The following is a 24,180-nucleotide window of genomic DNA, read 5'->3' on the forward strand; positions in this document are numbered from 1 at the left end:
CGTTTAACAACAGAAACACGCGTTAACCAGTATAAATTTAAGCCGCACGAGAAAAATTAACAAGCTGGTGAGGTAAAATTTCACGCGTTGGAACAGTTGGAATAATTTACGTTGCAAACAGAGTTATATAATGTTCGACTGGAAAATAGTAATGCAAAATATTCATGCAAAACGCGTTCGCGGAGAATGGCTTTCAATTTACATTTCCAGGTCTTTGGTAACATTTTAAAATCGAGTTGTCCTTGAAAGCATTCTCGGAAAAAAAAGAAAAAAAAATCAAATGGACTCCACTTGTATCATTCTTTTTTTTTAGATTTTAATGGAGCCGAAAGTGAAATAATTTTAGGCGTGAAAAAGAATATGTTATTCGTTTTTATTTGATTTAAGAGACTACCGTTCCAGCATTTTAATATTTTTTAATATTCATATATTTTTTTATACATATTTTTTGCCGCATGTATTTTTCATGTATCTTATGGACGTGTACTTTATATCATAGAATCGGGATTTTTGCCTATAAAAATGAAAATTCATTTGCAAATTGTTTTATACAAAATAAGATTATTTTCATTTACATTGTCTGTTGTTCGTGTATAAATACTGAGATGAGATATTTCAATAGAATTTTTAACATATATTTGCATCACTTTGCATAAAGAGTGACAAATATACACATACATTGACATATCTACATTTTTAATTGATTATATATTTTTCTTATTTAGCCTTATACAAAATTACTACTGTTACTTTCATCACAACCGTGTAGGTTTCATGAATGATTTTACAATAAATAATAATTATAATTATTAGTTTGTTAACAGGTCATCGATGATTGTATTAACTTTAATTTTTAGAGTACTCACAAATTTTTCTTTATTCCAATTTTTTTCTACTAAGAAATGGCAAAATATTTTGTTAAATAAAATTAATTCTCAGTTTTTTATTTATTTAAAAACTCAATATCTATACCATTCAATATCTATAATCATTCTGCGCTGCATAGGTGTATCTGTGCTATTCGGTAAGCTGTGTGCTCATCTTTAAAGGTTTACTTTATAATGCATCTTTGCAACAATTTCTATATTTATTGTGCAACCTTAGCGACAAAGAGCATCATAAGCCGATTTTTGATATTATCCTAACAAAATCCTCGCAAAACCCGTGAATATTACGTTGGAGCAAACAAATAAGGGAGCATTTCCGAGGTAGAACGTGACTGAGCTTTTCTCCCTGTGTTGAGGAAAAATGTTCGTTTCCCCAATATCTCTGTACGAAGATTTCTTACACGAGGCAGCGGCTAAAAATCTGACGTCAGCAGCGATAGCTTCGTAACGTTGGAACGTGGCCGGGGGCCACGTATTCGGAAGCAGCTAACATCAGATAATTTCGAAATTACACGTCCGTTACATTATCCCTTTCTGAACGATTTCGAGAAAATTTTCTCCTTTGGAATCGCACGGTGAGCTTCGAAAACGATGCGCATTTCGTAAATGCCCAATTCCAGAATCAGGAATTGAAAAAAGTTTATTAAATTGTGGATGTTTATGCATTTATAGCACCTTGGAAAGTGTCAAAAAACTTTTAATTATATAGACGAATTCACTCAAAGTCTTTAACACTACGTTTTCTTAATTACTATTTTAAATTTCAATATTTTCCCGTGATTCTGTATGTTTGAAAAATGACAAATTAATATGATAATAATAACGGTTACTTTATTAATTGGAATAATCATGACTTTTTAAAAATAAATCTTCAGTCAAAAAAAGAAGAGGCACAAAATTAATTTGTACATTTAATATTTAAAATACATGCAAAATGTATGAATTAAAGGGGTTGTGTCATAGGAACATTTTATTAAAAAGTTGTTTTAAAATGTAGATAAATGAAAATAATAACATTTATTTAAATGTATGGAGAGAAAAACTTTTTGACATAAAAAATAACACGGATTAAGAGAGAACAGGTACAGTTAATGTTAGAAAGAAAAGATGTATAAAGATAGATATAGATATAATAACTTATATTCACATGCTGGTGAAATAATTGCAAAATCAACTAAATATTTCAAATAATATTATGATTTATAATGTTCAGTTGATATGGAAATAAATATTTCACATCATCGAATATAAGTAAGTTTAGAAAAATAATCTTTATAAGTATTTTAAAGATCCTAATTTTTAATGACCTAGTAAGTATCCACTGTTCGAAAATTAGTCGTATCCATATGAACATGCAGGAATTACTAAATAAATTAGATACATACCTACTTATAAAATGTGTAGGTGCTTTTGACTCTAGTTATATATCGTTATCTTTTGATTGCGTCGATCTCAACCATGGTGTTTGATGCATTTCGGATTATCTCCTTCAATATATTCCAATCGTCAGGATAGAGGTCGAGTGTTCAAAACGGGGGCATCCCGATTCTATGCAGTATAGGAACTGATATTTTTCGGTATTTTCTATCTCCGTAATACCGTAAAAAATGCAATCGACAGACGATCCGATGTTTTTTCATTTTTTTTCTTTTTTTTTTTTTTAGCTGGATAGAAAAGTGAATACATCGTCGGGCAATAAAGCTTCCACGTTACGATGAATATCAATTGAATAATGTTGAAGCAAATTTCGATAACGTTGAATACCATTTACTATGATTTATTCACTTAAATATAATCGTATCAATTTATAAAATCAATATTTATTCATTGATTTGTATATTTGTAAAAATGGAAGCTATTTTATATGCATTTGTATAGAATTTTTAATTCAAAGGACAATTCTAGAAATGAATGAAATTATTGATCGATAAGACAAAATATATCAATTAATTAAATTATGGTATTTTGTATCATGAGAACTAAATTATTATTTTAATGATAAAATTATAAAAGGGAAACTGTAAAGATATTATCTTTCTTAAAAGCTTGATGTGAAATACAGATAGTTCTAAATATTAAGGGTAGTGACATTATACAGGGTGGGTCAGTAAAACTTACCACCTTAAATTACTTTAAATCTGTAGGAGATAGAAAAAATATTATCAGCTTAACTCGAAATCAACATCTACTAAAAAAAAGAGAATTGTTGATGCAGTTTTGCTTTTACCCTGATGCTTTTATCTGACTATTTTTCCTCTAACCCTTAAAATTTAAAAGGTATTCTAGGTAGTAATTTTTATTTCTAGATTTATAATAAGTAAAATACACATTTACGCCTATATTATTCTACCAATAAAATATAACCATATTATACAAGTTATTTATAATATTGCATGAATAGATATACGAATCACTGTAATGTAAATATTTTAATTGATATTAACTCAATATGTTAATCACTTTCTTAATTTATTCCAAATTAAGTAATATTATTCACAAAATTTTACTTTCAATAAATATAACAACAATAAAAGGTTAACAATCTATACAATTAGACAATAGTATATATATATATATACTATCTACATATATATATCTATATATATTAGATTATAAATCTATACAATTTATGCCCGAACTGGCTGAGAGAGGAAATAAAACATTGCCAAGTTTAAAATGAGACGTGGTTGATGGATGTGTGATTTTATGAGCTGGGTATTATTGTTAATATTTCGTTCAAGTATATTTTTATTTTTAATAAGTAGATAGATCAATAATGAGGTATACTAGGAAAAGTAGTGTCTTCACTCAGGACTCCTTAGCAATGAACTTGGACATGTTGTTTTTATATCACCTCTTTTATTGGCCGATGTTTTTAGTTCGAAACGTATACCTACACTTATTGTTAGTCTTTGTCTGAAGACTGAACAAAAGAACTTGGACATAGATAATTGATTTCATTTCTTTTATTGGCCTTTACATTAGGATTGGGGGGGGGGAACTTGGCCTTTGTTTCACATTTATGTTTTTTGGGGGAGGTTCAATTTAAAATGAACTGTTGGCGAATTTACGAAAGTGCTGTTTAATTGTTGGGGACGTTACGAGAACACCATCGAACACTCTCCAAACGTCACTGCTGTTAGTCTATCGAAATATGACTCTCTTCCCACCTATAATCGTCACTTTCCTATTAATTGGCTACATCAATTGCGGCGGGGATCACGGGCTGCGGTCTGTATAAATACGTGGGAATTCATGATCCAGGCGGACATATATAGTTTGGATTGGGTAACGAATAGTGTTCAGAATAAAAATCATTTAATTTGTCTTTCCCTTCCCCCATAGCGCGATTTCACAAGACGGTTAAACGGAAAACATAGTATACAAAACTGCTCTACAATAATTCTTCCTATAAAATTCCTATATTTTATGAGTGTAGCATACAGAGGGGATCTTGGTGGCAATGCCAAGTATTACCAAACCAATTCTTTAATGCTTCTTTGTTAGTCCAACTGTAATAAGCTGTCCAATAGTACAAATTTCATTAAAATCCGTTTAGCCATTTAAACGTGAAGAGAAATAAACGATCAGACACTTTCACTTTTATATATTAGTAGGGATAGGAATACGGAAGTAGGGATAATAATAGTTGATTAAAATTCCCGGGCAGAGCCGGGTAACGCAGCTAATTATGTATAATTTCATAAGAACTTCGTGCATCATTATGAATAATATCAAACTTAATTAATTCGTATGTATACATTATGAAAATTCTATAAATACAATGTTCATATTTTATAACAAGTTCATTTTGATCCGTTAATTATTATTACAAATTTTCCCAAACCGGTAAATGATTTTAATGATTAAATTAAAATTTACTAAACACTGATTGCAATCTGTAATAAAATTATTACACATTTTACTCTACATTTATAATTACAAATTTAATAATTGATTGTAGGTATCGAAACACACCTGTTTGAACAGGGCTGCATATTTTCGGACATTTTAATTCCTATTTTGTAGGTAAATTAGGCAACTGTCGCGGTGTCTCCCCCCTCTCTTTTCCCTCTCTCAGGTGGGGCCTCCCCCCCGGCCGCGAGCGAGGACTAGAGATTTAGGGAATAGATCAGACGGTTATAGATCATCGACGATCATACAATTAATAGTTGACGAGCGAAGAGAGGTGATATAATAAAGTTAATCCTTCGCGAAAGATAATAGTTTAAATAATTATAACCGCACCCCATCGGTCCGTCTTCCTAAAAAAACTATCTTACCTGACGAAAAATAAAGTTAATTTCCTACAATTTCATCAGAAAGTAATAAATCAAATCGATCAATAAAATCGGTATTATTTATAATTATAAGCAAAACACAGAAAATATCAAAATTTATTTAAATTGGATTGTATCTATATTTTTAAATATTATCGATTCCTGTTTTCTTATTGAAAAATTTAACTTATCATAGAAATTATCCACTTATGATGAATTAGTGTTATAACAGTCTTATTTGTCTTATTTGTTAGAACACGAAGAATTATAAAGTATCGTTGATTTCGATTTATAGAACACCTTGAGAATAAAATCCAATTTTTTATAGCAGTTTGATAATTGAATTTTAAAATGTAATTGGTGCTACTAATTATTGTAGAATTTTCTTTTTATAACAACAGCAATGTATAATATTCAAATAGCCTATTTTTAACATATACTTAAATACATTTCAATTAATAAAACATGTAATTAATCTGTTATAAATGTAACAACAGTGTTTTTGTTAACTCTACTGTAGTAAGGATGGTACAACCGTAAGGGTATACAAAATAAACTACTCAGATTAGACTTTTTAATATATGTATTTGAATATTGCTATAGCTGTCCTAACTGTTCTCTGCTCGAACGTTGCAGCAGGACTGCCCTTTTCCCTGCTGCCAAGTTGCCTCTCCCCGGAAAATTTAGAAAACCTCTATCAGGCCCTCGAGGTAATTTATGGCGGGCCTGTCCTCGCACTCTCCGAGGACCGCCGTTGCCGCTCTCGTTAGGCTGCGAAAGACGACCTTTTGAGAATCGTCCATAAACATTCCTCACACTACCATATTTTGATATGTCTGCTAATGATATCTTTAGCTTTACAAATTCATTCGTTTCAATAACAGGATCTCGTAGCAAAATCGTTGATTACATAATTTTACCTAAAGTGCAAACAGAAATTCATTATACTTACGTGTATATTACGATATTTGCCTCTTTATAAGAGCACGTATGTGTTGTTAAATCAGAATAAATATGCTTCTATGCGAGCAGTGTTGGAATTCAGAAAATGGTGTTCGTTGTTTGGCTCTCCGTCTATGTTGCAGCTCCATTTGTACGATTACAATGGAGTGCTGACCTATCGTTCCTTAGTTTGCACACTGACTTCTCGTACATTTCAATTTCACCGACTGCGAATAGTTTCAGCGATAAAGTTCTGATTTTTACAATCAACCGAGCAAATAAGCGAACGACTATTGTTTCTCAAACAGGATTCGCTCATTGTGGTTAAAGTTCCTGATTTTCTTTTGATTGCTATATAATAAGGTCTTGGTGCTTTGAATGCAACACATTTTAGACATTTATTATTGGTATAAAACTAGAGTTTATGGAAATTCATTAAGCAATTTTTTGGACACTTTATATGTAGAATATTAGAAGGATACAAAATTCTTGCTGAACTTTTGTAGTGTGTGGAAGTGCTTTGCTTGCGTGCCAAGGTAACAATAGTGCTCCTAAAAGTGTCGTTAAATTTCAAAAGTGGGCTATAGGCCCAAAATAGGCGAGTGATAAAATCAAACCCCACACAGGTGAATTATGATCTCTAACTACAGAAGTCATTTCACAATGTGTCTTTCAAAAGTTACTTTTGGGACTAAATGGAAATTATATATAATTCACATTTTCATATATTACACATACTAAAATACATATTCTAGCTTAAAATTACCTTTTAACAGATTATAATCTTATCGGTACAATAATTATCAGGGTGCATATACAGATCACGAATATGGAACGAGGTAAATTCATGTTTATCAGAATGAATGAAGTATAATTAACACACGCATATGCCTAGATTAATATTCGCGGCGTTCATAGATCCAAAGCACTAAAACCAGCATAAGCATATATATTATGTCCTTTCTAGAAATTCGCTACGGTCCATGAAAAAGGACGTTAACATTGGAACCCTATTCGATTTTGTCAAATATAACTTTTCATGCCCATTCATCATATATTTTATTGGCCATGCACCAGTTCGATTATTCCATCGTGTAAAAATGTACATCCTGCGTTCGCGAAACGGTAATTGCCTACATCTGCCATTCAATGGCTCCAAAATTATGATTCACTTACCCTCTTATAATGCACTGTTTCCTTCGATTTTACCATATTGCCAGCGTTCAACGAATATCGAAAACGTGGCGAGAAATTTGTCGCGTAAGCGTTTATCGTTTTATGGAGAAGCGTCATTTAAAATTTCCTGCTATAAAATCTTGCATATTCTTCTTTCAATTTCCTTTAGAATTATTAGGATAACCGTAATTGTTTGAAACAGTATACTTTAATATTATAATAGTGCTTTTGAATATTTTTGATTTATTCTAAAATTCGTCTAATAGATGAAAGGGTGGTATTGTGCCTCCTGCTGTTAATTCAGTCAAAAGTTAAATTGTTTTTGTTTTGTTTTTTTACTTTTATTTTTTATCACAGATGACCTTCTCAGTTGACTCATATTTTAAACAAGTATTAAAGTAGTTTAAATTACGACTCAGATTTTAGGAAAGAATATACAATTGGCCGGGCCATATTACCACCACTTTCTCTACTCTTTATCCAAATCGTACGCTAATACTTATACATATGTTTTAATAGATTGTGACTGTTCGCATTAAGTACAATACCGAGCACAGTAAGCTTCCCCAGGGAAAATGGGGAAATCTCATCCCCCCTCCGTAGGTTTGCCATTCGCTGGGCACCCCCTCTTTCCCATATATAGGGTGTTACGGCTAACGCGACGCACGATTTTTCACCCATTTGCAAATATTGGACAAAAAAAGTTTAGAACAAAAGTTGCAGGGTATTGTAGAGTGTACAATAAATATCAGTAAAAAAAATTCGGCTATAGTTCCGAATGTCGCGGATCGACATGAAATTTGGAGGGTTGGTTGGGAGCAGGTAGATGACTCCAAATATAAAGTGGTATTCTTCGGCTTCCAATTAGTTTCCGAGATATTAATTAAAAACTTTCGGTACAATATATAGACTTTTGCCTATACAGACGTAACTAACACAGCCATCTTCTCTGTAGCAACCGCCATCGTCAAGTGTCGAACAGCCGATGGCACCATGGCGATATCGGCTTCCGTTTCTATAGGGTATCCTATGTAAAATCCATTTTTTTTTAACTTTTTGTACCATTTTTCCTTTCCTTGTCACATGACCAAGCTAACCGACCAACCAACACAAGAAAGTTTCAGCAACGTTTCAACGGTCGTCGTATCTCTAAAGTTTTGAATAGGACACCCTATAGATAGTCGGGTTGGAACCCTCGCTGCGTCAACAGCTGCGTCTACTACAGCGAAGACGGTTGTAATAAAGTTACGTCTGTATAGGACAAATTTTGTGTATTGTACCGAAAGTTTTTAATTAATATCTCGGAAACTAATAGCAAGCCGAAGATACCACTTTATATTTGGAGCCCCCTCCCCCCTACTCCTAAAAATTTTATCTTAATCGGTAACCGGGGACAGGCGGATCTTTATTCAAAACAAGTAACAACTCCCTTCTTCAAAGCAGGACCGAGTTAAGCTTTCTGAGGTCCAGGACTATGACACCTTTGAGGGCTCCTTGGTTAATAAACTTGGTTTAAAAATTGAAATGATGATTTATTCTTGCAAAATTTACAAAATTGTAGTGAGCTCCGAAGTTGGAATTTTTGAACATAGTAAATGGAAAAGTTAGAAAACGGGGTCCGGGGCTATAGCCCCCCTTACACCCCTCCTCCTACACGTTATAAATCTTTACTGCTCACACTTACAGTACACGAAATTCTCAGTTACTATGGTGATTCTCTTTCGACGAATATATGCATCGATTGTCTGTAAAAAATTGAAGCTCTCTGTTGTTGTGAAACCGATCTTTTACACCTCGATTTGGTGCCCACTGTCCTCAATCTGCCACAGGGTTTCCATTTCATGCCGCGTATTATTTTTCGGTCCGCTACCCATCGCTATACCACGTAACATTCGCGTTTTATAGGACGTGCAGCCTCTAATAACAAACTGCAATCCACTGGACTGTAACCGGCCGAGTGTTTGCACATAAATTCTCATCCAGTTTACAACGGCATCAACAAGCTCGGACAGCGAGTTCGCGCGGTCCTGGTTGGCCACTTTCAAAGCGCACGTGTGTTCCGATCAGAAACGAATTACATGCCGTTCAAAATGACCCGTTTGTTTTTACATTTGGTCTCCAACGTTACAGACGGCTGTTGAATGATACCGAAACGATGTTTCCCTCGGCACGTCCCACGAAATAAACTTGGCTTCGTTTCCAACGATTTCTGGCGGTTCGTTAAATTCATATCTTCTCTGTCTAGAAATACTTCGTTCTTTTATTTCGATCGGTTCGCGGCGCATATGGGTTCGACTTTATGCGAGAACGCGGATGCACCAGCTAGTCGTGATATAGGTCACCGGAAATAATCCGGATTCTTTTTTGTTTTTTAATACTCTGCTTTTCTTTTTTCACGAACGCTCGTATTTGTAGCAAATAAATTGCAGTTGTTTGGATCCTACGTTTGGAAATATTCGGATCGATGGATATCCGGTTTTGGTGGTTATTATCTCGATTAAGAGTATTCCTATTCTTCCTGGATATTAATGTTCGTGTTTTTATTTATTGGGGGAACAAGAACGGTTCGGTAAACGATACTTATTGGTAAATTTGTTTTTAATAACCTGCCTTTTCCGTTCTCGCTTATTATTTTATCAAGGGTTTAATCCATTGATAAAATTTATATTCAATATTTTATTAGTTAGCTTATTAATCATAATCTGTTTAGAACTTCTTTCTTTAAGTATGGTATTATAGTTGAAAAAAAAAATATTTTATATAAAAATTTGAGACGACTGCATAGGCGTAACTAGGCTAGGCCAGACCCTTCTAAAAATGTGGACTGACCCCCTGACCATTCTAAAATTTTAACATTCCTTAATTTCAGAATTTCAGAATTTAAATATTCTAAATTAAAATAAAATTCTAATTACACCAACGAAATTCTCCAGAACTGTTAATTTTTTATTATATCTCAATACGTTTTTACTCCGAATATTTCGAAGAATTGATCGATGAACAAAAAAAGGAAAATTCCATTTAACGAGATAAAAGCCATTACAAAATTATCGAAGTAGCTCCACCTAATTAAGGCTTGTGTCTATAATGACAAACACAGTAAATTTTACTTGAAACATTCTGTCAAACAACGCTGAACTTATAGAAAAGCTACTCCCCCTCTTATTTCGATGATTTTTAAATATGTTGTAAAATCCGACATTTTAAGTAACTTTTCTCCTCTAAGCTATATATTGCACTCGATTAGTTTGCGAGATATTTGCGAAAGAATATTGTTACTACTATACCGTAAGATCATCGAAGTCAAGCTAATTGTAAGTGGGCACGGTTTCGCCAAAAGATGGGTTACCGTGTGCTGTTGGCAACGAATAGCGAATAGCGAAATTGAATAATGAATAAGCGAAATGTATGAATGGTAAATAAGAATATGGCACAAATATTAAGAAGTAATGTTAAAAAGCTAAAATAGACGAGATTTGAAAAAAGGCGCACATGTGCGCGTGGACGCTAACTTTCGTTGGGCAGAAAGGGGCCGTTAGTCCTTAATGCCGCCCTCAAAATCGAGGGAAAAATATCAATCAATCAATCAACGCAACTCATTGTACAGGTGAAATTCAATATATCTCGCAAACTATTCGAGTCCGACATATAGCTTAGAGGAAAAGAGTTGCTCGAAATGACGAATTTTACAACATATTTAAAAATCGTCAAAATCGGAGGAGGAGTAGCTTTTCTACAAGTTCACCCACAACAATTAATTTGGAAGATAATAGAGCCAATAAATTAAAATGAATCAGTCTGTATATAGCATAGAATCGCTTCGTTCGCAAATGGTTAAAAATACAAATCACGTTTACCTCGCACGAAGATACAAACTCTCGGGAAATTATTGATCTTCTGCCACAATTTCGGAAGCGAGAAACTAAGCTGTTCTGAGAGAAACGTCTTGCGGTTTCCGCGTCGTACATCGCGTAAATGCGCCGGAAAGCAATGTTTTCAAGAACGAACCACATTTTTTTCTTTCGGTTACACTTCTCTCTTTCGTGAATGCTCGACTAATTATTTTGAAACTGTTGCCACTGGCAATTTAATTGCCATGTTAAGTCCTGCTTTATCGACTGAATATTACCTCCTTTTATTGGTTGATGAGACTCGTGAAGAGGATAATGAGATTGAATGAAGTTGTCTCTGCGTTGCGTTAATACTTCACGACTGATGAATATCCCATTAACGGCTTCCATTGTTTGATTGTTAATTTAACCTTTCATTGGCTGATACATTTCGATGTTCCGCGGTAAATCTTTTCTTCTTACGGATAAGGTTTAATGTAAACTCTGAGAAAGAAATATACTTTGATTACCTTCGAATTAAAAAAGCGAGGAGGAAATTAAGTGGCAGTATTTGGGGATTGTTAAAGTTTTTTAAGTTATTTTATAATGGCTTTTTATGGGTGTAATTTTTAAATAATTTTAATTCAAATTGTTATTACTTTTGTATAAATGATGTTATAGGAGATTTCTACAAGTTAAAATTTTATTTCCAATATAATAGAATTTTATTTCGAACTGCCGATTTTTTTAAGTTCAAACTGATATCCATTTCACAATGTTTGCATACCTTTCTCTATTACTTTTTACGATTTCATCTTCCTAACAGCTTTTTAAGAGCCAACAAAGATACCCATTGCAATTCATCTTTCTTTTTTATCACTGACCATGTGCAGCTTTTTGATATAAAATGAATAGCAGATATTCCGTGAAGTTCAACTTTCTATGTAAAAATGTATGAATAATTTTCCAAGTTTTCTTTGTTTTATATTCTCTACGTCTACGAATGTAGCATTGTTCTTGTTCTGATTATTCATAAGGAAAATCTTTCGGAAAAATGCATGTTACATTCGGAATTATCATTTGTAAAGCACTATTCTAAAAATATCCTAGAATACAGTCATTTCATCTAAATAATCCTGAAATAGTTAGTCTGAAATAGTATAATCCTAAATCTTAACGAAGCAAATAAGCTCAGTGAAGGAATAGGTGAAAAGAAAATAAACACATGGATGAGGCTCGTTTGCAAGATACGTTCTCTCGTGATTTGCAGGCCAGGTCCAAAGGCAAAAGGGGGTCATAAGCGAATGTTAAACGGCCAGCTATAACGGCAGGGCACTCGTGAATGCACTTGGAAATTCGGTGTTCCCTCGTGAAAGCTCGTAACGTTGAGACTTAATGGTACTTGTCCAGTTGCTGTTATTAATTGTCATTGTGATACATGCAAGGCAGCGTTAAACAGCGCAACGCCGGATGCGTCGGATATATACGCGTACAAGTGCGTGAAGCACACTCTCGAAAATGGTATTTTCCGGCTGCCTCCGTTAGTTAGGATTGCACCATTAAACGCAAAGGTGCTAACTGGCGCTGATCGCCCGATGATAATTACGTTGTCGGTTTTGCCCGAGACATTGCACCGCGATGCCAATTTGATAGTCGGCCCTGCCACGAATGTCGGCCAACGACGGGATCGTTTGAACAGCGACGAGCTAACTGACGTGGAAATTCGGCTATAATTCGCCCGGGATTTCGCGATTCTCTATCCTACACGAAAGTTAAAAGATGACGATAGTTTAGGTCATGGAAATTTATTGTGAAGTTTACTTTCGACGTTCAATCTCATTATGCTCTCTCTTTATTATTTCATAGTGATTTTGAAAGATTTATTATCGTTTCAAAAGGGCAAAAGAGTTGCAAAATTCATTTATAGGGTTTTCATAGGGATTGTAACAGCATGAAAATAACAATTCATTGAATCGTGGTGGAAATTGATTTTAAATTTATACGTGAAATCAAATGAAATAGAAACCAATACAGGGGTTGTCCTTTCTAATACGATTATAGGTTTGTCTATATCAGCAAATCTCAACCTTTTCATAAAGGTAAGGAAAATGGCGATGTAAGAGAAGCAGTAATTTTCAAAATCTTAATTTTGATAATATTAATATTAAAAGTAATTCAGAAAGAATAATGTAATTTTTAGTTATTAAATATTATAAAATTTAGTATATAATTAAGAAGAATAAATAATAAAATTAACATCAAATTTTTCCGTGTAAATGCTTATGTATAAATAGTGGAAGGCTACAGAATTATACATACAGCCACGCAACCATAAATACACCGTACTGCCTTTATCGCCTTCAAATGTAATATGGAATATGCAATAATTGTTATAAACTGTTTAACTTAAAATTCGAAATATAAAACATTGAATATTATGAAGCTTAACAGTAATTATATTTTTTACAAATATGATCACCATGTTGGATTTCAAGGAATTTAAACAACACGTTGAGAATACTCTTAGAAACTTTATTATACAATACGCACTCAACTAGTAGATACTAAAATCTGATCCTAGTAAAATCTTGTAGGCTTTTTATATACTATTGGTGGAGATGGATAGTGGTAGGGATGATGGTCAAGGAACAGTGTGACTATGAGAAGGTACGAAGTGCAAGGTGAGTAAGGAATAGGAACGATGGTCATGGTACGAAATGCAGGATGAGTAAAGATTAAGAATCATGGTTAGAATGTTTGGCTGATGAATCTATAGTGTTTATGTTATGATTAGTGGCGTTGGTCATCCAACAACCATAGTTTTAGTGATGGACCATATTTTAGGACTGTATATGGGGTTTGCTTCCCTACATAAACTTAAGAGACACTATATCTTTATATATTACCTTTATATTACAATTATATTACTGTCATATTTTTTTCTTATTTCTAATAGAATAATTGTACAAAAAAAACTAACATATACTATTACTAAACCATATTAAAATTGTTATACTTTCGCGTACTATTAGTAGTTCACGTACCACTGGCTGAGAACCGCTGACATATTTTATGAGGAAAGATTAATTTTTGTAATTTCATGATGGTTGTGGACGATCAATAAAAATTTCAAATGATTAGTTGAGTCATGATAAAAATTAGGGTTGAGTTTTTTTATAAGAAATGACAGAAAATGGAGGATAGAGAAGGGTTCTGTATTATTTTATGACCAAATTATGATAAAATCAAATTTTCTAATATTTTTGTGCTCTTTTTTGTTACAGGTGAGTGCAATCATATGTTGACAGCATGATAATAACAAGCAGTGAGGTATTTATAAATCATGTATATTGCAAAAATTTTATGATGAAGGACTAGGAGGATAGCTCTACTAATAACATATAACATTTATCTAAAATATGACAAAATATGTCTTTCATAAAGGGAAAATTCAGATGCTGATAAAACAATATTGAAATTATCTTTAACAAGTTGACTGCTAACTTCTGAGTGGGTTGATATTATTGGTATACTAAAATTACGCTGATAAAAAGAAAAATCTTTAACAATGTATCATACTATTTCCAGTTATTTTCACTATGGCAGTCAACGTGTTAATAGTTAAAAAACAAAAAAAATAGAACTTGTAACACATTTTTACCAGTTCTCATTATTTTTTTATACGAATATTCCAAATATTCATTCCAAGCGTGTCACTACACATTTCTAAGGTATGAAAGAAACCTATTTTAACCGACGTATGCAGTTCTTGAAATGGCTGACTCTAGTTGTTTAAGATGACGACAGAAAGAAAAAAAAAATATATATAATCACATGAAATTTGAATGCATAGAATTAGGGCAACGTTAAAACGCGAAATGACTGGCAACGATTTTTCACGGTGGCCTGGTCAAGAGGAGATCCTTGACTTAGAAACAGACCGGCGGATAAAACGCGACGCCGCCCGCGCCCGTTAACTACTTCCGGGTTATTAAAAAGTTCGACGACGTTGAGTTAAGCGGCAAGTAAGTATTTCAGACGCGTTCGAAGGAAATTACTTTCATAATGGATGTATCGAAGCGTCATTCAATTATGAGACGCTTTTGAAGCGTCGAACGTCTGCACGAGATAAGATGCAAGTTTGCTTGATTACGAAATTCCCGTTTGTTTCGCGCTCGTCAAACCTGCGTCAAGGTGTTTAAAAGTTTTAAAAGAGATACGAACAACTTATAAACACGTTTAACGAAATTGTATAACTGATTAACTCTGTGATAGTTAATTAACCAAACAAATAATTGATTTCGAAGCACATAAACTTTGAGATGATTTGATGACATTAAAGTATTATAAAATAGCACTTGGGCTATGGTAATTTAAAGTCCAAAATTTAACTGAAATGACTATATAAACCGTTTTTTAGTATTTTTAATATAAAATGGTTAATTGCTAATTATATCGAACGACAACCGATTTTGAAATATATAAAGTCTAACATAATTTGATGACATAAAAGTACTGTAAAAGAGCACATATGATACATCAATTTAAAGCTTAAAATTTAAAGAAAATGACAACATAAAGGTTTTATTAATATTTTTAGTAAAAAATCAGTGGTTATTGCAAAGAAGCAATTCACAGGATTATATTACCAATTAGTGAATGTTCAAATTTCAACAACAAATCAACCGACGTTTACTAAAGGTAATGAAGTGATTATGTAGTTATATTCATAGAATTTTAAACTTTAAATTGATGTATCATAGGTGCTATTCCCATAGTAGCAGTTATTCTTGGCATTTTGTTGGGCCATTAATCTGTACTACTTTTATGTCATAAGATCACGTTTGACTTTATATGCTTCGAAATTGGTCATTGTTTACTATAATTGACTATCCTTCATTTTGTACTAAAAACAATAGTGAAAGATTTGTAGAGTAATTTTCAGTAAATATTAAGCTTTCAACTGATATGTCATGAGATCGTGTCAGATTGTTCATGTTTTTAATATAATTTATCAAATATGTAGCTCATTGTAAATATGAGAATATGAAGACTTTCATCATAGATCTACGTTTCATTTCATCTGAAATGGTAAATAACGCCGTTTTGCTACTTTCATTAAACGCGAGAGAAATATTTTATTCGAGATTTTCATTAAAATTCACTGGCTCGTTTCACTTTCCATTTGCTGCAAAAAATTAATAAGGACTAGTTTTGCATAAAGTTGTGAACTCGTATAGCGTTTCACGGATGAACCTTACCACTTTTGCTGCTTTGACTTAAAGCGTAATTTTATCGTTTCTGTGTTTAGATATTGTTCGACAATATAATTTTCTATTTCCCATGAACCGACCCTTTCTAGGGTATTTGATTCGAGTATAATGAAAATGTAAACTAGTCGAAGTTAAATGAATGTTTAATGGTTCATTCTTAATTGGAAAATAGCCTTTTTGGAAAATCATCGGTATTTATTAAATATCATAGGTATTTATCGTGAGAAATAGTTAGTTATTACAAATACTATTTATTCTGGTGTTTGTTGTACTTTTTCATAATTTTTATTTGAAAAATTACTCGAATAAAAAATAATGCATTAGTCGCGAATAACGCTCATTCTTTCGATAAATTTTTATTCAATGATTATTTGAGTAAAAAGTGATTCGTTATTCACGAATAATTTCATTTTATTCATAATTTTTATCCGGAGATTATTCGTTATTCATAAGTATGACCGTCTTTAATAAAGAGATTAACTAGGAAGGAGTTGAAATGAATTTTCATCTACGTCAATCCATAAAACGGACAAGATTCTCCTGCTAAGATCTTTAAGATTACAGTCGATCGATATTTAAATAAGAACCAAGACAAATTCAATTGTGAATAAAAAAAAGAAACTATATCGAAGAAGGACCATGAAACTTTTTTCTACGATAAATGGATTTTCCAATTTTCATGCAGAAGACGATACAAGACTGGCACGTTCTAAATTTCTAAATAATCCAAAACTCAAACAATGTCTGTACATATTTTTGTATTGTACATTTTTCGTTCCTACACGTTTATTCCTTTTTCTTTCTCTTCCTCGATCTGGAAGTCGGTCTTCCCCCTCAGCCCTTAGTCTTTTTGCGAATGGGCTTGGGAATATACTCTTAACGGTCATCTTTTTCCTTTCTTCCTTAACGAAGGAAGATGAAAAAGTAATTTTCTTTCACGACACAAAAGACATTTTTACATTAACACATTCATCAGAGCTCTCGGGGATTTTCGTCTCTTTTCAGCGCCGATTTTCCTCGGAAATATCCATCCCTTTCTTTTTCCTTTTCGAGCCGCGTCGAGAACACCTCGTGAAAATTCTCTCCTTTTATTCATCGCATACTGATGATTCATTTTCACCGATACCATAATCTCGGCTCCCATTTTCCTTTCTTCCTTCCTTCCATCCATCCATCCATCCATCCTGATTGTCTTTAAGTACGCTATCGTTACTTGGACGGCACGTGTAAATGTAATCAAAGCGGAAACGGATGGTTGTTCGACGAACAAATTAACATTCGCTTTTGAGGAAAATTTTCCGTGGTATTTGGAATTAATCTGCTCGTTCAACGTTTATGTAGGAAGGAAAGAATTGTTTTTGAAAAAGAATGTCGACAATGTGGAATAATATTTTCTCTTACCAAGATTTGTTTCTGTAATGTATTTGATAATACATTGAATTGAAAAAATATTGGCAGAAACATTGTATTATATTTGAAGACAGAAGTAGTTAAAAATATAAAAGATTATGTTATATTTATTTTAAAATGAGTTTTTTAGCGTAATAGCACTCTACTTTGAGTGATATTTTTAATTTATTATATTGCTCTGATAACTTCGAATTTTCTAAAAATAATAATATCGTTACCTCTTGCAAATTTAAAGTATATTTAATTACTTTCATTGGTTTTCTAAAAAATCAAAATAATTCCTAAACTAATAATTTCTGGGCTTCATAATTTAATACGATTTCATGTTTATATATACTTACAATACTTAGAGAGTAAAAAATAATTATATCAAAAAAGGAACTAACTATAATTTTAGAAATCATGAAAATTACAACTCTTATTTGTTAAATGATTTCACTGGATCCATTGTTTATGAAGCAATTGAAACATTTTATGAAATTGACGAGTACAACAAAAAATTGCTTTGCAAAGCTTAAAAAACCGAATTACATAAATTTTCAAATAATTGCATCAATACGCATTAAAATATAAATACTTACGGGACCACTGAGATCCCCATAATACAATTAATTAATTAATTGCAGGTGTGACATTCTGTTTACACAAATTCAATATAGATTTGATATATTATCAAGCAGCTCTCACAATTTATCGACGTTTAGTGACAATCTGCAGGAACATAAGCTGACAGGTGCTCAGAATTCGTGGAACACCGTGATTAATTTTGAATGTGACACCCTGTTTGAGCAAACTCGATGTCGATTCGATCCATTATCAAATATCTGTCTCAGTTTATTGCCGATTAATATCAAGCGTAACCGAACGTTGGAATAAACTATGGTGACGGTTCCGAGACAGATAGATCAATGAACGGCCGTCGCTGTTAGTTGAACATCATCGAGTTCGAAGTTTCATACTGACATTTACCTCGCTGTAATTGTATGGTTTGCTGTCAGGTAGCACAGAAACAAATTACACCTGCTGCTCCATATGAATTTCCCTTTGAATAATTAATAACGCAATTGTGTTGCGACGATGGAAATGACCACGTCGAATCAACACGTTTAAATGCGGATGTTTTGTCGCTATAGCTCTTCAACGTGTTCATCGTTGTTTACATTATTCTTGTCAATTCACGGGATTATGTAGGTCTATGAGGTGTAAACCCAAACATACATTTGGGAATTTTTTTCATTAGTTAGCTAATGGTGTGTTAAAATCTATATTTGGAAATTTTTATGGGACCAAAGCAAATGATATGTTAAAATAATTTTTTATGCATGAAGAATTGTGTACTTTCCTCTAATAATAACAGAAATTCAGCTGCAATAACGTTGCAGCTGATGTACTTGATTTTTTATCGAATACAAAATATTTATTGGAAAATTTTTTATTGCAACCTGTAGCCGATTAAAAACTGACCAGCTTTTGTTTAAAATACTTTTTCGTCAGATTTTTGAAATTGTTTGAAAAATCGTGGTAAATGTTATGTTGCACAACTTAGAGAATTAATTTATTCATTTTCTGAATTTACTTAATTTCCTAAATTATTTTTAATTTAAAAGTAAGCGTGTATAGAACGTCAGTAGTTCTAATAAATTTTATTTCAATGGACAATAAAATTTTATGTCCCTACCAGTGTAGTGAATTTTTGCAACATTTATTCAAATACAAAAGAGAAGATCATAATCTTTGTCGATTGAAAAGATGAATTATTGTCTTTGTGTGATTGATAAATATTGTAGATGTGACCTACCTCGCGAAGTTCTGAAAAAATTTCTGCTACGCGTTTAAAAGCCGTAAATTCTTGAATTTAAAAGTTGAAAATGTAGAAAGGTCGCATAAATTGGCGCGTATAATTAATAGATGACCGTATAATTTTCAAAGCCCGTTAATCCGTCGACAATGACTGTTTCAGTTTCAAGAAGATATATTTTAGTTATTTTCCCGCAGATTCTCTCTTCCATTGGTCGTTTCATATTTTTCATGGGACGATTTTAATGCGAAAAAATAACGTGAATTGCGCGTCGCATTTTATTAATCGTTAATACGAAAAATACGCGTGTTTGTCCGTGAATTTTGCGAAGATCCATTCGCAGATTGGATTTTGCCAGAAATACAAAATGCATTTTACCGTTCGAATTATTGTTCCGTATTTTCAACGCGAAAATTCGCGGATAAAACGTCGCGAAGCTGGCGTAATACTAGAATAAAAATATATCCTGATGAATTATACTGTCAAAAAGCAACCAGCTGAAAAAAAATGTGAACAGAGAATAAAAAAACGGAAAATTAGTTAAAACGATAAATCCAATTTTGTAGAATCGTGTCACATTTGTAACAAATATATCTTTTAGTATTATTACTTAATCCTAATATACATACACCTACATATCATTCTTTGTGTACTATACATGTTTACCAAACAAACTCGCATATGAGAATAAAATAAATGTATACATCATAAAAATCTTTCTTTGCTTTACTAAATAGACGTCAGTTAAGTCTGAAAAATGAAAATATTTAGTTTCAGAATTTGTGAGAGATAAGTCATTAACGTATTCACTTCCGCAGTTTAAATGGGCATCTGGTGTAAGTTGTAAGTTATATTAAAACTCTAATTATTAAGAATTGGTATTTAATAGGCTCTTAACGCTAGGTTTACCAACATTTCTTATATACCTATCTATACCAACACGGGTCAATTCCCATGAACCACACATCTCACACATTTTCTTTAAAAAACAACTGAAAAACTGATATAATTATACACAATAATCTTATAAATGAAACTATGAGATGTATGTGTACATAAAATTTATAATATTTAACATTATATTACATTACTTTCTATAATTTCCCTCATAAAGTTCGAAATGGGTTAAAATAACGCGCCCGGTAAACCTAGTGTTAATAACTGATAACTCGTTTTTCTGCATAGGCTTATTGCCGTTCACATCTACTTTCAGTATCTACTTACGAGTGTGATTTGTTTATTACATTATGCTTGTTTCACCTCTTACCCCTGAACTGTTTCGTCTAGTTATTTGGTGGAGAAATTAGTTAGATTACGTTTTCCAAAAATTTCCTTTTCTACAGCCCTGAATGTAGAAAGTTATTAAGAATCTGTAGTAATTAATTTGAAAATTTCAAATTTCAATATTTCTATTTACTGCTTTACATTCTTAATAACAATAGCAATACTATTGAAAGTAATGTAGGCACAATCACATGTTAAACCCCCTTTCAAAGCCGAAAGGCATGAAATAGAGTTATCTGTCTATCTACTATTCAAAGTAATAATTTTCTATTGGTTTCTATTAATTATTCGAGTGTACAGTTTACGGTGCCGGTCACTGGTGACTAGAACCGGGTTAAGATTTTTGGGGTCGGGGCTATCGAACCTTCGATGGCTCTCTTGCTTAATAAACTTGGTTAAAAATTGAAATTTACTTTAAATAAAATTAAATAACTTAATTGCAAAGAAAAAGGCAATTAGAAGGGGGCCTTCTGCTAGGTGGGGCCCGGGGCTGTAGCCCCCCTTAGATGCCCTCTTTAATTCGGCGCTGTTGGTGACCCTGTTATAAAGCATTCACTTGTTGAACATTTGTAATGGCTACTGTGACCCTTTCGCGGGAGGGGAGCACTCTATACAATCTTCAAATAAATATTCTTACGATAATATTGGGCGCCAGCCACTCTTGAGGCACTCGAAAGTAAAAGGGGGAAGTACGGGGACTTTTTGGGGTCGTTACAACCCCTTTTTGGGGTCGGTTCGACCTTAAGCCGTGGCCGCCCATCACAGACTTCGCGGCGGAATACGCAGGGGTAGGGAATTTCAAGGATGAAGGGTTCGAGGACATTCGTTGCGTTACGCGATCGAGGGAGGATTGTGCGGTGGAACAGGGGATCTTTGGGGGTGGGAAAGTAGGTGCGACGATATCGCGATTTACAATAAGTGGTATCCGGAATGTGCCCGTTACCCAGTACATACCCAGATTCTTATAATACAAAGAGGTAATCGCAGGGACTCACCAAGTTCGTTGAACATACTCTCGCTCACACACTTTAAACCACTTTCTCTGTACAATATCTGTACAATGTTGCTCTATATAAAATCGCTCTATACCAAATCGCTTTCGCTATCAGGAATCTAATAAGCAGAGGTGTGGGAGTACTCGAATTATTCGAGTAGCTCGAATTTCGAGTGAAACAATGATCGGTTGGTCGAGCCGAGTCGAGCACTTGAATTTGCCGAATTATTCGAAATCGACGAACTGTTTGAAACAAAAGCGAGCTACTCGAAAAAATGGAACTACTCGAATATTCGATTTACTTGAAGATGAATTTTCAGCTAGAATATTCGAGTAGTTCGATATTTTCGAGTAGCTCGCTTTTGTTTCAAACAGTTCGCCGATTTCGAGTAATTCGGCAAATTCAAGCGCTCGACTCGGCTCGAACAATCGAAGCGAGTTCAGCTTGGCTTGTAAATTACGAGTATTCGCACACCTCTACTGATTAGCGCCGTTAGGGGCTAATTGGTTAGTGGGTCTGTATCGATAAGGGATTGGCTAGGGGATCTGGGTCGATAATGGGTCGATGTAGAAACTGCTCGGTGAGGGACCTTGGTTCCTTTCTATTGTAAATTGTTATCTCACGAGTACACAAAGAACTGCACATTTGCTCGAAAACATGCCCCGGCTTATTTGTTTGCTAATGTCTTTTGGTGTCAGAAACATGCTTTCCATTTTCAATAGAAAACAAAAAGCACGAGAACGTTCGTCTGAGCGTTTCAGAATGAATATTTGCAATACGTTTTTATGCCGTTTTTAAATAGTTTTTATGCACGTCTATCAATGTTTGCTGCTAATGGTACGCAGATCTAAATGCATGACTTGTTATTACACTCAGGAACATATACATATTTTTATACAATACTTTCCCTCCAAAGTTGCTTAAAGGTATTTTGTTTTCCATATTTTCTATATTTCGTGTATTTTCAATTCTAATATGAATTTTTGAAATATAACATAAAGTATACTTGCCCCTTTTATATTTTTATATCATAAATACATAAATATCCGCAATACAGTTATTAATCACATGAAATATTTCATATATAATATTTAAAATTGAATGATAGATCAACTGAGAAGGAGGTTGACGGATCAACTTGAAATTTGTTCAACCACTGATAACAATGAATTTAATATAAAAGTGCAGAGAGAAAAAAAACGTTCTGTCGAGAAATTGTGAAATATTGGCTTGAATTTTTAACGTGGGCTATTCATTTCTCGGGAAACAAGTTCTCGGCAAACAGGACGATAAATCGTACGAAATCCACGTGGAAAATTTACAGCGCAACTACTTAGAAAGACATCGAGTGTTTGCCATTAAGTTAGCTGTAAAACTTGATCGCGCGTAAATCGAACTTTACTACGAAATCTATTATCGTGTTTTATTGCCGGATTAGGAAGCCTGGTATTAAAAGTTTGACCATCAATCGATCAAGTTACGTGTAAGTCACCGGTTGATCGAAGGTTCTCCTTCGCGTTTAAAGTAATATGTGATACTTATTGCGATTAATAAATTAAAATTTCCATTACATATTAAAATTATCATACCTTATATTAACTATATCTAGTAATTATAATAATAATAATTTTTAAATTACATTTGCTACATTTAAATTAAAATATTTCCTAGAATAATGTTTTCTTGGTATTAACACTTTTTTATAATGTGCAAGCTGCATCTATTATACGGTTCTATTAAAACAAAATTAAAATTGCTTTTTATCAATAATACGAATTTTAGAAATTTCAATTATTGTAAATTATAAATAAGACTAATTTCAACATCAACTTTGTATATCAGATACTATTGGAACGGTTCAAAAATCGTGGGTACTGTATACCTTTGTATATATGTATAGTATATATTATTAATTATGTTTTTATTTGGTATTATTGGTGGGTTTCTATACAATTTGATCATTAGAAATTCATGACCCTGGAATTCTTAATTCTACCCGAATAATAATACTTATGGCTCTCATATACCGTAACTGAGTAGAAAGTAAACTGGAAAAGGGAAAGTAAGCTGCTTTAAGAAGTTGGTCTGGTAGCTCCCGAAAAATGTGGACCACTGTAGAATTTTAGGACTTCAATATTTCAGAATCACAAAATTTTGAAATTCTGAAATATTAGAATTACAAAATTACATAATTCTGAAATATTAGAATTACAAAATTACATAATTCTGAAATATTAAAATTACAAAATTACATAATTCTGAAATATTGGAATTACAAAATTACATAATTCTGGAATATTGGAAT

The 24,180-nt window shown here is 32.9% G+C and overlaps 1 protein-coding gene across 9 annotated transcripts in view; it reads left to right on the forward strand.

The window, feature by feature from the left end:
- LOC117609068 (neural-cadherin) overlaps positions 1–24,180 on the forward strand; it is a 325,378-nt gene that overhangs the window by 126,372 nt on the left and 174,826 nt on the right. The gene's annotated exons all lie outside the window — the stretch shown is intronic.

The sequence above is a fragment of the Osmia lignaria genome, chromosome 14 (assembly GCF_051020975.1).
Source record: "Osmia lignaria lignaria isolate PbOS001 chromosome 14, iyOsmLign1, whole genome shotgun sequence".
NCBI classification, from domain to species: domain Eukaryota; kingdom Metazoa; phylum Arthropoda; class Insecta; order Hymenoptera; family Megachilidae; genus Osmia; species Osmia lignaria.